Raw genomic sequence first — 13,312 nt, 5'->3', positions numbered from 1 at the left:
ACTCCTTCAAGAAAGGTAGGGCAGCAGGGGTCTGCGTGGTAGGATGAATGAGAAGGTGGTGCTCTCTGTACTGCTTTCCTGCACATGCTACGAAGCTCACAATCAATGCTGAACCTAATGGCAAATTTGTAAGACATTGCTCCAGGCTCGCTAGAAAGGTGAGCATTATGAACAGACGCATTTCAACCCACGCGCTGGCTAAGTTCAAGATCCGGAAGCATCGCTCGTTGTGAAGGTACGTTTGAACGTCTGTAGGCAGCAGCTGCGGAAGTCTCAGGAGCCAACAAGGTGGCAAATATCGGATTCCAGTGCTTTTCATTGTGGGTCTCTACTAGCCTTCCCCACAGCTAGAAAAATGTGGATAAGTTATACAAAATAGTAATTGTTGCAGGATAAGTTATGGGAATGGGGAAACAATGCAAATATTCTCAGTTAGCATTGTCTGCACAAGTCACAGATTTTGCTTTTAAAGCTTCATTTAGTGCGGGGAGCACATAATCCTGCTAGGAGGATAGACCTCCCTTTCTTCTGCTTAGTTCCAGCTAAATATCAGCCAGCCAACCTCAGTGGGGCTGTTCTGTCTGTCAGCGCTGCCCCGATGCCTGGACATGCCTGCCAGATGGGCAATTAATAAATGTAATAAATAAATACATACATACATACATCAGGGGTCCCCAACCCATTTGGGTTGGTGGGCACATTTGGAATTTGAGAGAGTGCTGTGGGCACTCTCACAAGATGGCTGCCATGGGGAGGGCTTGCCCATTCATAAACTGGCTACTATGGCGGGCTTGGTATGGTCCTCCACGGTACTGACTCTCTCCCTTCCTGCAAATACCTCCTCAAAGCCAAGATTTCAGCTTAACCTCTTAGTTGTCATCTCTACTAAAATTTACTATCTCACAGTCATCCCTTGTTTCTCTCATATCTTCCATTCCTCCCATCTATGGATAGATGGATCTGATTGTTGTTGTTTTTAAATCTCAAGTTTTTTCTGTCCCAAAGAGGAAGAAATTTGTGGATTTGGGTGACTTCTTATCAAAAATAAACTGAACCGACACTTCTTGCCTATCTGCATAGGAATTTATGAGAAATTTGTTTCAGTTCTTTTATCAGGATTTTACCCAGTTCACCTCTTCCAGCCCAAACATGGACTCAGATGCAATCTCCAGTCAAAATCTGTACATTTCCAAGCTTACAATGTGATGTAAAATCATGGACCAAAATGAGTATATTTCAAAAATGTGCATGATGAGTGCATACATTTGAGGGGGGAAACGCACAGATATATGCATGGATTTTCATGTGAAAGGGAAGCAACAAAGCTCACGGTATGATATGAAGTTGAGTCAGGATGAGCTTTGAGATGGAATTCAGAGAACCTCAGCAAGCTCAGGTTTTGCTGATTCACACAGACATCCCTACATGCACAACAGCCAAATTCGATAGGTCCATCTATTCCCAGCAAGGAAAGGACCATGTTGTGCCTGCCATAGAGCTGTGAAAGACAGCAAGCCTGCCAGAAAATAAGAGCGGGCAACTCTAATTCAGCACTAGCATGGTCAAATACACAGGGATTCAAAACCAGGTTGTTAAGAGCGAAGCCCTCGAAGGCCTGGGCCTGGGTGGACAAACGTGTCAGTTTTTGATGCTCCCACGTTTGATTTTTTAAAACATCTCAAGTTCTTTCCATCCCAGATATGACGAAATTTGCAAATGTTGGTAAATTCTCATCAAAAACCAATTGGAATGATATTCTCATCCATCCTTCCTCCCATCTTTCACCTCCTGACCTGCCGTAAGCTCCTAAAGTCAGGAACTAGCTTTGGATCTTGTCCCTTCCTTGAATATTACCAACTATATTGTGATTGGGGTAAAATACCCAATGCAGATGTGTCTCTTGCCTTGTCTCCTCCAGAACTCCTGCAGAGTTCTCCATGTTCCTTCTCCCTCGAATGTGTCACAGTTTGGATCACCTCCCAGGACTGCATTTCTTGACGAGTGTCTGAAAACAGACATCTGTTTAAAAATTGCCCTGGCCTGATTCCTTGGCAGCTGTCAAAGTAGGTAGTCTGGATTGTCTGAATGCTTTAAAAGGAGTTGAGAATTCATGGACGGGAGCAGGGGTGCACATTCATTGTGCAACCCATTGCCTGAAATTCTGCAAGGGAGTGAATAGTAACAGGAGGAGGTCATGGGACCACCTGCATGACAAGGATTGTGTTCTGTGCCTCTCACCTAGGTGCCCCCACCCTGGAATCATGTACTTTACATGCTTGATTTTGTAGAGGCGATTGGAAAGATTTCCTCTTGCTCTTGCTCTTGCTCTTCTTCTCCTCATTTTTATTGTTTTTATTTATTGCATTTCTATAGCACCCAATAGCTGAAGCTCTCCAGCCGGTTCACAAAAATTAAAACCACAAAATACAGCATAAAATACAATATAAAATATATTTTAATTTATTTATTTCATTTATTTCATTTCTATACCGCCCAATAGCCAAAGCTCTCATAAAGGCTTAAAGCTATGGTATAAAAGTACAACCAAAGCAGCAATGCAGAGATTTCAAATGCAATAACAGATTTAAAACAACAGAGGTAAAAAAAACTGGGATGCTACAATGCTAAAAATACCTGGGCACCAGGTGAACCTCTCTAGGGAACTCATTCCAAAGCCGGGGGCCACAGCAGAAAAGGCCCTCTTCCTGGTAGCCAACCACCTCACTTCCTTTGGCAGGGGCTCCCGGAAAAGGACTGCTGAAGATAAGTCTTAGGGTCCAGGCAGGTACATATGGGAGGAGACGATCCTTCAGAGAACCTGGCCCCAAGCCGTTTAGGGCTTTGAACGTTAATACCAGCACTTTGAATCGGGCCCAGAAAAGGACTGGCAGCCAGTGCAGCTGGAAAAGTGCTGGCATAATGTGATCACCTTGGCCAGTCCCCATCAATCATCTTGCTGCCCTCTTCTTCTGCGTCTGCTTCTTCTTTCACTCTCCTCCTCCTCCTCCCTCCTCCGCCTCCCTCCTCTCCGTCCTCCTTGTTTAATGCTCCTTTAATGAGCATTAAAAATAATAATAAAATGACGACAACAAACCTTCACAACACCAGGTGTAGAAATTAGGAATAGATGGATCTGTCCATTTCAGTTTCTCTCCATTTCTCATTTTTTCAATCCCTATTTGGTTCATCCAATGCTTAGATTTTTCTAGTCTTAAATTTAGTTCTGGATATTATTTTTTTTAAAGAAGCTTGGATGGATGCATACATTTGGGGGGGTCTGCATTTCTCCTAGTACATGCCTCTTTGTGTGCTATTTTGCCTAATATATGCTTTTTTGCAAGCAGTTTTCTTAATATAATGCATTGCACCTGTTATTTTCACTCATGCACTCAGCAAACTTTTGCCTATTATATGCTTTTTTTTAATTGAAGAATTTCATTGCAAAATTTGGAGAAGTGCAAAATTCAGAGAATAACTGAATTTTGGTTCACACCTTTTTTTTTTTTAAGTGCAAAATTAGGTAAGTTCTTATGAAAATGTCAGCCAAACAAATTTCTCCACCATCCCTAGTAGAAACTAATAAACTGATTTTCTTGGAAGTGCAGAAATCACTGGCAAGGCACTGAAGCTAATGCCACATAAAAGTCCACTAAGTACCTCTGATTTGTCACCGAGAAGACAAAAGCACCCATTACCTTGGTCCAATAATCACTTTCCTTATTAATAAAAATAAATGCAAGCCCTTCCTTCCCGTTGCTTAGGATCCGTTCCGCAAGGTTCACTCTCGGCGCAGGCCATAATTCCTGTGCGCCTCCAAGCGCCATCTGTCAATGCTCACGCAGGCCTCCCCAAATGTGCTTTTTATGGCTCCTGTATAATAGGAGGCAAAATGATGGCATTCATTTCAACTGGCACCAAAGCAGGCAAAAACAATGTTGAGTCTTTAATGAGCTCCTCATCTCTTTAATGGGAGGACAGAGAGCTTGTCAGTGAGATGTGCTGCCTTTCAGACTGCAGCCTTCTGAGTGAGGTCTTTTTAACAGCTTGGATCTAGATTTCTACTGGATCAACTGTTCTGATAGGATGTTTAAATTTCTTATGGTATTTATATCCTGCCTTTTCCCCTCTTGCAAGGAACTCAAGGTGGCTTATGTGGTCCTCCTCCTCTCCGTGTTATCCTCACAACAACCCTGTGAGGTAGGTTAGGCTGAGGGTCAGGGACTGGGCCAAAGTCATCCAGTGAGGTTCCTGGCCAAGTGGGAACTAGGACCCGGATCTCCCAAGTCTCGGTCCAAAACTCTAACCACCACACCACGCTGGCTCTTAGTGTTGAATTAGAATTCTCTGCCCCCTCCTTCCCACGGCAGCCCCTCAAGACCACTGAAAATGCTACACAGGCAGTAGACTGTGCCAAATGGGGTGAGCTGTGGTGTGTGGGGGAGGGGTTCCCAAATTCAGCCAGAGGGACAGTCCACAAGAACAACCCATCCACCCAATGCAGGCATGAATTCAACCCATTCAGCTGGTCTCATGACTCTCTGTGTAGCATTTTGAGAGGGCTGAAGGGAAGTCCACTTCCGTGAGCACAGTTGATCCAGCATAAATCTGGATCCAACCCATCGTATTCTTGGACTGGCAAGCAAGGAAGTCTCCAATCAACAGTCACCTAGCCACTGGTACAATTAGTTGCCATGAAGGATTCTTGTCCTACTGCAGATGTCCCGGCTTCAAGTGCTAGAAAACTGTCTGACAATTAAACCTGGGACCCCCCTCTGTGGCACACTGGGCCAAAGAGCTGATCCAGGCTTCTCCCCACGATGGGTAGCATGCGGCCCCAGCTTGGCCTGCCAAGCAAACGTTGCAGGCTGACCAAACAGGGATGATGAATGTACTTTGGGATTCGCCAGGTGGCTTCTGGCCACACAAGATGTTCCAAGGAGGTTTTTCTGCAGCTGTGGAACACTCGGTGGAAGTCGCGCACTCTGGCGTTATATGGGAACTGCTTCTAGAATTAGAGCCGAGATGGATTTGCTGCTGCCACAAATTCTCCTCTGCAAATGTTGATGATGAAATGTTCCCCAGCTGTTCACTGCACATTCACATTTTTTGCTGGCTATTCGGAGCAGCCATGTCCACATTCATGGCATGGGGGCTTCTGCAGAGGAACGTCCCGAGGGAGCGGGGCCCCTGTAGATTCAGAGTTCTGCCGTAAGCTCGGGAATGGGAGATGGTCACTCAGAACACCTTTCCATCCACTTAGCTTTTGCACTGGACCTTTCTGAAGAGGTTTGGTAATGCCGTCTACAAGCAGTCGCTTTTTAATCACCCAAGGAGCATGTCTGCGACTGGCAGCTTGTCTTGCGCTTCCTGCCATCCCGATCGAAACCAAACATATAAGGCAAGGGGGATGATCCACTTTGCTTCTTGGCATAAGTGAAGATATATTCTGCCTGGAAGGCCTTGAGTAGCGTTCCCGATAAGGCCCATTTGCAGCTTCCATCATGCCCCCATATCACATTCGAGAACAGGGGTGCTAAACCTCTTCAGCATGAGGGCCAAATTCAGTTTTGGAGAAGCTCTTGGGGGCCGCATTCCACTGGGGTGGGGAGGCAAAAGTGGTGGAGTCAAGATAACAAAGACACCGGCCTGTTTTAGCCTAACTGAGCCCTAGAGGAGGCATTTCAGCCTTCTAGAATGGGGGGAGATATGCAAAAGCCAAGAAACAATCAGCTTTTGGGGGGAAGGTCTCATGTCCACCTGGGAAATGCAGGTGGGCTGGACTTGGCTTGCAGGCCTGCGGTTTGACACTCCTGCCTTAGAAGATTGTGCAAAAGTTAAAGAGACCTGCATCTTGCAAGGACTTCAGTAGCCCCAGTTCCCTGTTACAGAAGTGTTGGATAACAGGTTCAACTCCACATGCTTCCAGACACGAGGGAGTGAGAGAGAATGTCCTTGTCCTCGGATCCGTCCCTTCTCCCTCCACTTCCTCCTCCGACTTCCTCTTGTCTCTGCAACAAGTGCCGTGTGCTCTCTCCAGAGAGGAAACAAGTCGTAACCATACCTTATGCCTCCACTCACTTCCACTCACACACCCAGCTTTAGCGGGTGTTCCTAGTTAAACAGTGTCAGCCTTCTCTGACAATGTGTATAAAAGCACTAATAAAGCAAGATGATTTGAACTTCTTCTGAACTGAATCCAGCCTGCATTTATTGCCTCCAGTACTAAACGCTGTGTTACCACGCTTTCTTTATATAAAGCAACTCTGCCATAAGTCACACCAGATTTTCCAACAAGAAGGACAACCCCTGAATCTGGAACAGAGACTACAGCATTCCAATCCCTTCTCTCCCTCCTTCTCTGGAATAAACATCAGCACTTCTATCTTTCTGTCACTCTCCGATTTCTCTCTTGTTGTGCTTAAGCCTCCAGCACCACCTGCCAACTTCCCAGCTCCCTTAGTCGACAGCCGTAACTCCCCTGCCTCCCCCACCGCATTCTCCTACATAGCTGCCAGTCCAAGATTAACTGGATTGATATCACCAACATTTCCATTCTGTGCCAAAGTCATATAAGTTAGTAATAACCCCATATATTTTGAAATAAAGCCAGTGTGGTGTAGTAGTTCCAAGTTCTAGTCCCCTCTCCACCATGACGCTCGCCGGGTGACTAGGGACCACCAGTCATGGTCTCTCAGACTAGCCTACCTCACAGGGTTGTTTTGAGCATAAAATGGAGAGGAGGAGGACCGTGTTAGTCACCTTGGGCTCCTTGCAGGAGGGGAAAAGGCATCTTATCGCTGTAATAAACAAACAAATATTCTTCCATTCAAGTTTTAGCCTGTGCCTAACGGGTAATAGTGTCTCTTCAACCTAGTGGAACGTACAATGCAGTCATGCTACACCTCAACTCTAGGCCCCAAAAGTAACACGCATCTACACTTCCATACTGGGGTACATGTTTGACTGGAGGCAGCATGGTAATATAATACCTGCTCCCATATCATCCTCTCCCATTTCTGCAGCTGTGATCTTTTCAGAAGCCCTATTTCAGATGCCTCCATTATCTGAGGTGTGGCAGGCAGCGACTGAAGGCAGGGCCTTCTCTGTTGTGGCACACTCTCCCCAGAGAAGCTCGCTTGGTGCCTACACTGATATCTTTTTGGCACCAGGCAAAGTCTTCTTCACCTCCTCAGGCTTTTGCATCCTCACCATATTTTATCCTGCTTTGCTTTGTGATGTTTTATGCTGCTTAGGATTTGTTTTAGTTTGTTGTTTCATGTATTTCATTGTTTTTGTTGAAATTTTGTAAGCTGTTGGGGAAATACTATGTGGCCATAGAATCTAAACCAGATGGTTTAGCCAACAACGCCCATCTGCCCTAGCCAGCATAGCTAATGGTGAGCAATCGTGGGAATTCTAGGCCAAAATGTCTGGAGGGACACAAGTTGCTCACCCTGGGCTAAATTTATAAAATACAGAAATACATGTAGCTAGGGATAGGCAGATCTGCCAATTTCAGTTTCTCGGTTTCTCTTTTTTTCTGATCTGGTTCATCGAGAACTCTGAAAATGCCTCCAGTCTGAAGCCTGGCTTGTCCCAAACATTTTTTTTTTTAAGTTCACCTGAAAACTCATGAGCATTTATGTCCATCTTTCTCCTGATATGTGCAGTTCTATACACATTTTTGCCTAATGCACACATTTTTTGCAACTTCCCTAACGTAATGCATTTTTAATGTCACTTTCCTTAATATGCTCACTTTTGCATCTTTGTTTTTTTGTATTATTATTATTATTAGAGAACTCCACTGCAAACTATAGAGAAGTGCAAAGTTCAAAGGAGAAGTCATATGGAATTGGATAAGTTGGCATTAAAATGAACAAGCTGAACTCATTCTTCCCCATCCCTACATATAGCTCACTTATCATGATGGTTGGTCCAGACCGCTCACCCATCCGAAACACCTTTACTGCAAGGTTTCCAAACATGACCTCCTTTTCCCCCCTATCTCACTACCTGTTTGTTCCGTCTGTTGTTTCAAGACAGCTGCTCTGAGCACTGCGCACATTTTCGGGGTGTGTACAGAGTTTACAACTGCATCAACAGAGGTCTTGTCAGCTGTCAGACATCCATGTAATAGCTTGCATGTGCTGTCCTGGCCAACGAGTCGACACCAAGAAAGCTCTTGCAACTGCAAATGGAACCACACAGTACCAGGCGATCCTTGAGTTCAATGCTTTGTTTTTTAACATCTCTGGAGATAAACAAGGAGTTTGGATCAAGCCTGACTTTGGTTTCCTGAGATCATCAAGTGGAAATATTGCTACCCAACTCCAACTGAACATATTTTATTTTAATTGATTAAAAAAATGTCTACATGAACACTTGGTGTTGTCCCTGCCTCACTTGAAAGTGGCTGAAAATGTATATTTAGATTGAGTGATTGATGGATTGATTGATTGGCTGATTGATTTGATTTGTACCCCCACAATTCTACCAGGAAAAATGGCACTCAGTGTGGCTTAAGTTCAACAATAAAACTTGATCAAAGCAATAATAGAACAATGCAGTAAAACACAATAGACACACAGCAATAACAGAATAATCCAATAAAACAAGGCAATCAAATAACAGAAAGCTAAGGTCAAAGCTGATAGGTGACACTTAGAACATAGGAAGCTGCCTTATACCAAGTCAGACCCCGGGTCCTTCCAGCCCAGTATTGCCAACACTGACTGGCAGCAACACCTCTGCAGGGTTTCAGGCAGGATTCCTTCCTGGCCCTACCTGGAGATGCTGCCAGGAATCAAACCTGGGACTTTCGGCATACAAAGCAGGGGCTTTACCACTGGGCACGCCACACGTCACTATGTTTTCCCTTAGGCCAGGCTTTTGGCTTCCCCATTGATCCCAGCTACTCAGGGATCCTGCATGGAATTTGATGACACCATGGGGCTGCATAGCCAATCAGATTCAGCTGCAAGATGATGCCATAGAGGCCAACAAAGCCCATGTTTACCATTCTGTTTACACTGGTGAGGGGTGAGGAGAACATTGTTGAAGCAGCTGTGGTGCCTTGGCCACAGCGATGCCCCTGTCTTGCCCATTTGTGGGTTTATTACAGCACGGCAAAGCAGGGAGTGTCACAGATGCTACCTGAATGGGGAACCAAATCCAGATGCATCCATCCACATAATATTGTTTTCATCCAAATGCACATCCCCATCTACATTCTGGCAGGCCTGGCCGCCTGGCTCGAGCTGGGTTGGGGCCAGGGAGTGTCAGCCCAGTGGAGATGTACCAGACATATCACGTTTCATTCCATCAGTCCCTTCATGGCCATTGTGAAAACACTCATTCTAGTCATAATTCTTTCATTAAAATCACATTTTGTTATCCATTCATTAGGATTATGTTTGTTTGTTTCCTTACGCACATGTTGTTTATTTTTCTTTCTTTCTTTGCATATCCCACCTTTCCACCTCACCAGCGCTCAGAGTGGCTAAGAATAACAGCGTAAAAGACTGAAACATACGCTTGGCCCACAATGTTGTCCGCTACTCCCCATAAGCTCCCCTGTGGTGGCTGCCAGGGCCTCTACCCCAAACTCCCTGGACGCTGCGTTGTCCCGGGGCATTGTGGGGGAAGTAAGGTGGCCACAACTGCAAACCCCTCTCAGACATTATGCAGTGTTCAGGCCATCGTGGGTGGACAACATGGCAGTGGCCAGGAGCGTCTGCCAAAACTGCCCATTGCCTCCGCCCGAGACAGGTGGCTTCCTCACCCCCCACCCCCCGGCTAAAATATACACACAAACCTCTGTATAGCCTCGATGTGAATGGGAATCATTCGTACTGGCATGCTTTCATTTTGGAAGGAATGAAAATTGAACCAAGTAGTCCCTGTCCTGGCCAGTTTTGCATATCTTTCTCAAACAAATGTGCCCCCAAACAGTCATGCTGCCTTGATAACAGAAACACTCTCCCCCCCACACACACACACACATCCCTGCCACCACCCAGCAAACTTTTTCACACAATTATTAGCCCCATTTCCATAAGCAAACAAACAAAAATAACCAAGGGGGGAGGTGGTATTTATTTCTTATGTCTATGTTCCACCTTTCCTCTAAGGAGTCCAATACAGATAACACTCCTCCTCTCCATTTTATGTGCACAAAAACCCTGCAGGGTAGGGCAGGCTGAGAGTCAGTGACTGGCCCAAGGTCACCTGGGGAGTTTCATGGCTGAGTGGAGACTTGAACCCAGATCTTCTGAGTCCCAGTCCAACACGTTTACCGCTACACCACACTGGCTGTATTCAGTGGGCACACAAATGGTCGCAAGACTCAGGTCCTCCTGTTGGCGTAGCGCGAATCCTTCTGCTGATCTTCCAGGAGCAACTGCATGATCCAGCCACTTACACCCGATACAGAGATCCAGTGGAGTTACCTAACCTTAGCTGCGGTTTTGCGATGGAGGTACGGCTAGAGCACAGACTCATGCAGCATTTCACCAGGCAGCCTCCCCTGTGAGTGGGTGTTTGGCACTCACCAGATCTTTAACACAGAGGGGTTGAACATCAGGCCTGTGGGCCAAACTTGGGGGCCGCACCCCCTTTCACCTGATGGTTTTCCAGCTTCTACACGTTTTCCCCATTCTAAAAGGCTGAAATGCCTCTCCCCCATGTCTTAGTTAACAGCAGTAAGGGCTTTCAGCTAAAATATGCTGGGATTTTGGGTCCACCCCCTTTGCTCTTGGCCACACCCACTGCTGGAATGCGGCCCCTGAGAGCTTTGCCAAAACTGACATTGGCCTTTGGGCTGAAAGTGGTTCAACACCCCTGCTTTAATTCCATCTAATGTATGTGGTGTGTTGCTCCCCACCACACTCTGAAAGCTCTCCTGTGGCACACTTGTGAGCTCTGGGAATACAGTTTGGGAAGGACTGATATAGCGTGCAAGTGGTTCACACCAGACCCTATTCAAACCAATGGTGTGTGTGGGTGTGTGGGTGTGTGAGAGAGAGGAAATCCTTTGTCTTGATCCAAAAAGTACAGGCGCAGAGTTTATATTCGACCCACCCTGCAAGCATAACACTACCCCCAAGGAAGCCCCTCCACCCCCTGCAATGCCCATTTTCCCAATACATCTGGCCGCTCCGGTGCCTCTTTTCTTCTCCCCTGTCTCTGTGATGGTTGCTGCAGGAAACATCTGGAAGCCAAATAGAAATCTTACTCTTTTTTTAAGGGAGGGAAGGGTATGGGGAAGGGAGCACCGCAGGATTTTATGCCTTCTTAAAACAACTGCAATTATGCCTTTGAGGGTTTACCAGTCAGTGGTAGATTCCAATCATGTCGGATGATGTAAGTGGGAAACTATGAACAGCCGATTGGCTCTTTGAAGAGGGAAAAAGATATTAAAAAGTTGCTCTCTGGCACATATGAATCAAGAGGAAAAATAACTCCAGATGTGCACTTTCTCTCCTGACGTTGCTCCCCAGTCTTGAAATGCTGCATGCGCAGGTGCGTGTGTGTGTGAACCTCTTTACAGGCAGATCGCATGCTTGCTGATGCAGACATGTCCCGATGAATCCAGCAGAGCCTACGCCTGGGAAATTGTGCATAAAATTGCAGACCAGTTTGCTTGCAGGAATGCCTGAAATTGTATGCTGTGTACAATTTTGGTCATTCCACCCTTGGAAAAGGGGAAAGTCAGCCCAAGGTTGAATTCTGCCCCCTCCCCTCTCTTCCCTCTAAAATAACATGTGGAAAACTAAACTGACTTCTGGTGCACAGTTCAGTTTTTCAGACAAAAACCCAACAGTCCTGTGGAAATATTGATCCCTTGCTACAGATGAACCAAAGGGTTGAGTTAAACCCCAGGCCATGAGCCACTCAAGTTGCAATCCTATGCATGTGTAAACAGAAGAAAACTCCTACAACTTCAAGCATTCCCCAGCCAGTCCAATACAGGCCAATATGAAATACCATTGCATGTCCACTATCAAATATTGATCACTAGCAACCATTGTCTCAGCATTAAATACCAGTGTCAAATATGCAATTAAAAAACATTTTCACATTTTAGTCAATGGGGGCAAGCACACACTTCTGAAAAATGCACATGGAAATGTGCACTTTTCCCATTTGAACATCACACTTTTCCTATTTGAATGGAAAGAAAAACAGGTTGCGAACAAGGAAGGGAGCAGGTGAGTGGGGCTTTGAAGTGGAGTTGGGAGTGCCTTGCTGAGCTCGCGCTTCCCATGCCTAGTATCTTCATCTTGTTGAAAGGACTGCTCTTGTGGAAACAGGCTCCTTAATTTCCTCTGTGCTCCATGAGCTCATCGAGGCCCAAGTGTGCAGGAGCAGAACCAGTCTTCACTGGAGGCCCCAGTGAATGGGGAGGAACAAATTGAAATGACAGGTTGTGGGAGATTTTTTCTCTGAGGCTCCAGGAGCCCTCTTCTTCCGCACCACAGCGGCCCTCCTCAGAGCATCAGCCAGACGTTAATGTCATCCAGCAGCGTCCCGCACCATTCCAGAGCCATTTTGTGGCTGGGCCGCATGGCCCAGCTGTTCCTAGAATGCCCTCCACCCAGGGGCTGAGCATCCAACGCCGTACAATTCACACCACTCAACCTATATTTCCAAGCATGCAAATCAGGATGTGCACGAAGCCAGGAAAGAGCTCCAAACGGACAGACTAAAATACACAAAAATTTACGATGTTTGGGTCCAAGCACCATGGAGTCGCACAGGCTACGCCAACTGAGAGAGTCCAGCCTCGCACAGCCCCTTTCTTCACTCCCATTTTTGGCTCCCAGCCTTGGCAATGCGTCGCTTCCACTCCCCCATTTACAGCTGCTATGGAGAAGGGAACGGTGCACTCTTTTTTTCTTTTTTAAAGTGGATCACTTATGGATGTATAAGTTGTTTTTTTTTAATGTTGGTAACTCATGTAAACATGGTGCGATTGCAACCTCAAATGCAAATGCATGTGCTGCAAAGCACTTGCAAAATCCCGAACTCACATTTCTGCTTTTTAAAATGTGCATTTTATAGTTTACTGGGGGGGTGTAGTTTTAATAGAAGGAAAAAGGAAAGGTCCCTCCTGTGCAAGCACCGGGTCATTACTGACCCCTAGAGGGATGCCACTTGCGCTGGCGTTTTCATGGCAGACTATAGCGGGGTGGTTTGCCATTGCCTTCCCCAGTCATGACTACCTTTCCCCCAGCAAGCTGGGTACTCATTCTACCGACCTCGGAAGGATGGAAGGCTGAGTCGACCCGAGCCGGCTACCTGGGACCCC

This window comes from Heloderma suspectum, chromosome 14 (assembly GCF_057233095.1).
Source record: "Heloderma suspectum isolate Gila_16-S chromosome 14, 16-S_ref, whole genome shotgun sequence".
In the NCBI taxonomy this organism is placed as follows: domain Eukaryota; kingdom Metazoa; phylum Chordata; class Lepidosauria; order Squamata; family Helodermatidae; genus Heloderma; species Heloderma suspectum.
The sequence above is the reverse complement of the archived record's forward strand: the minus strand, read 5'-3'. Positions refer to the sequence as shown.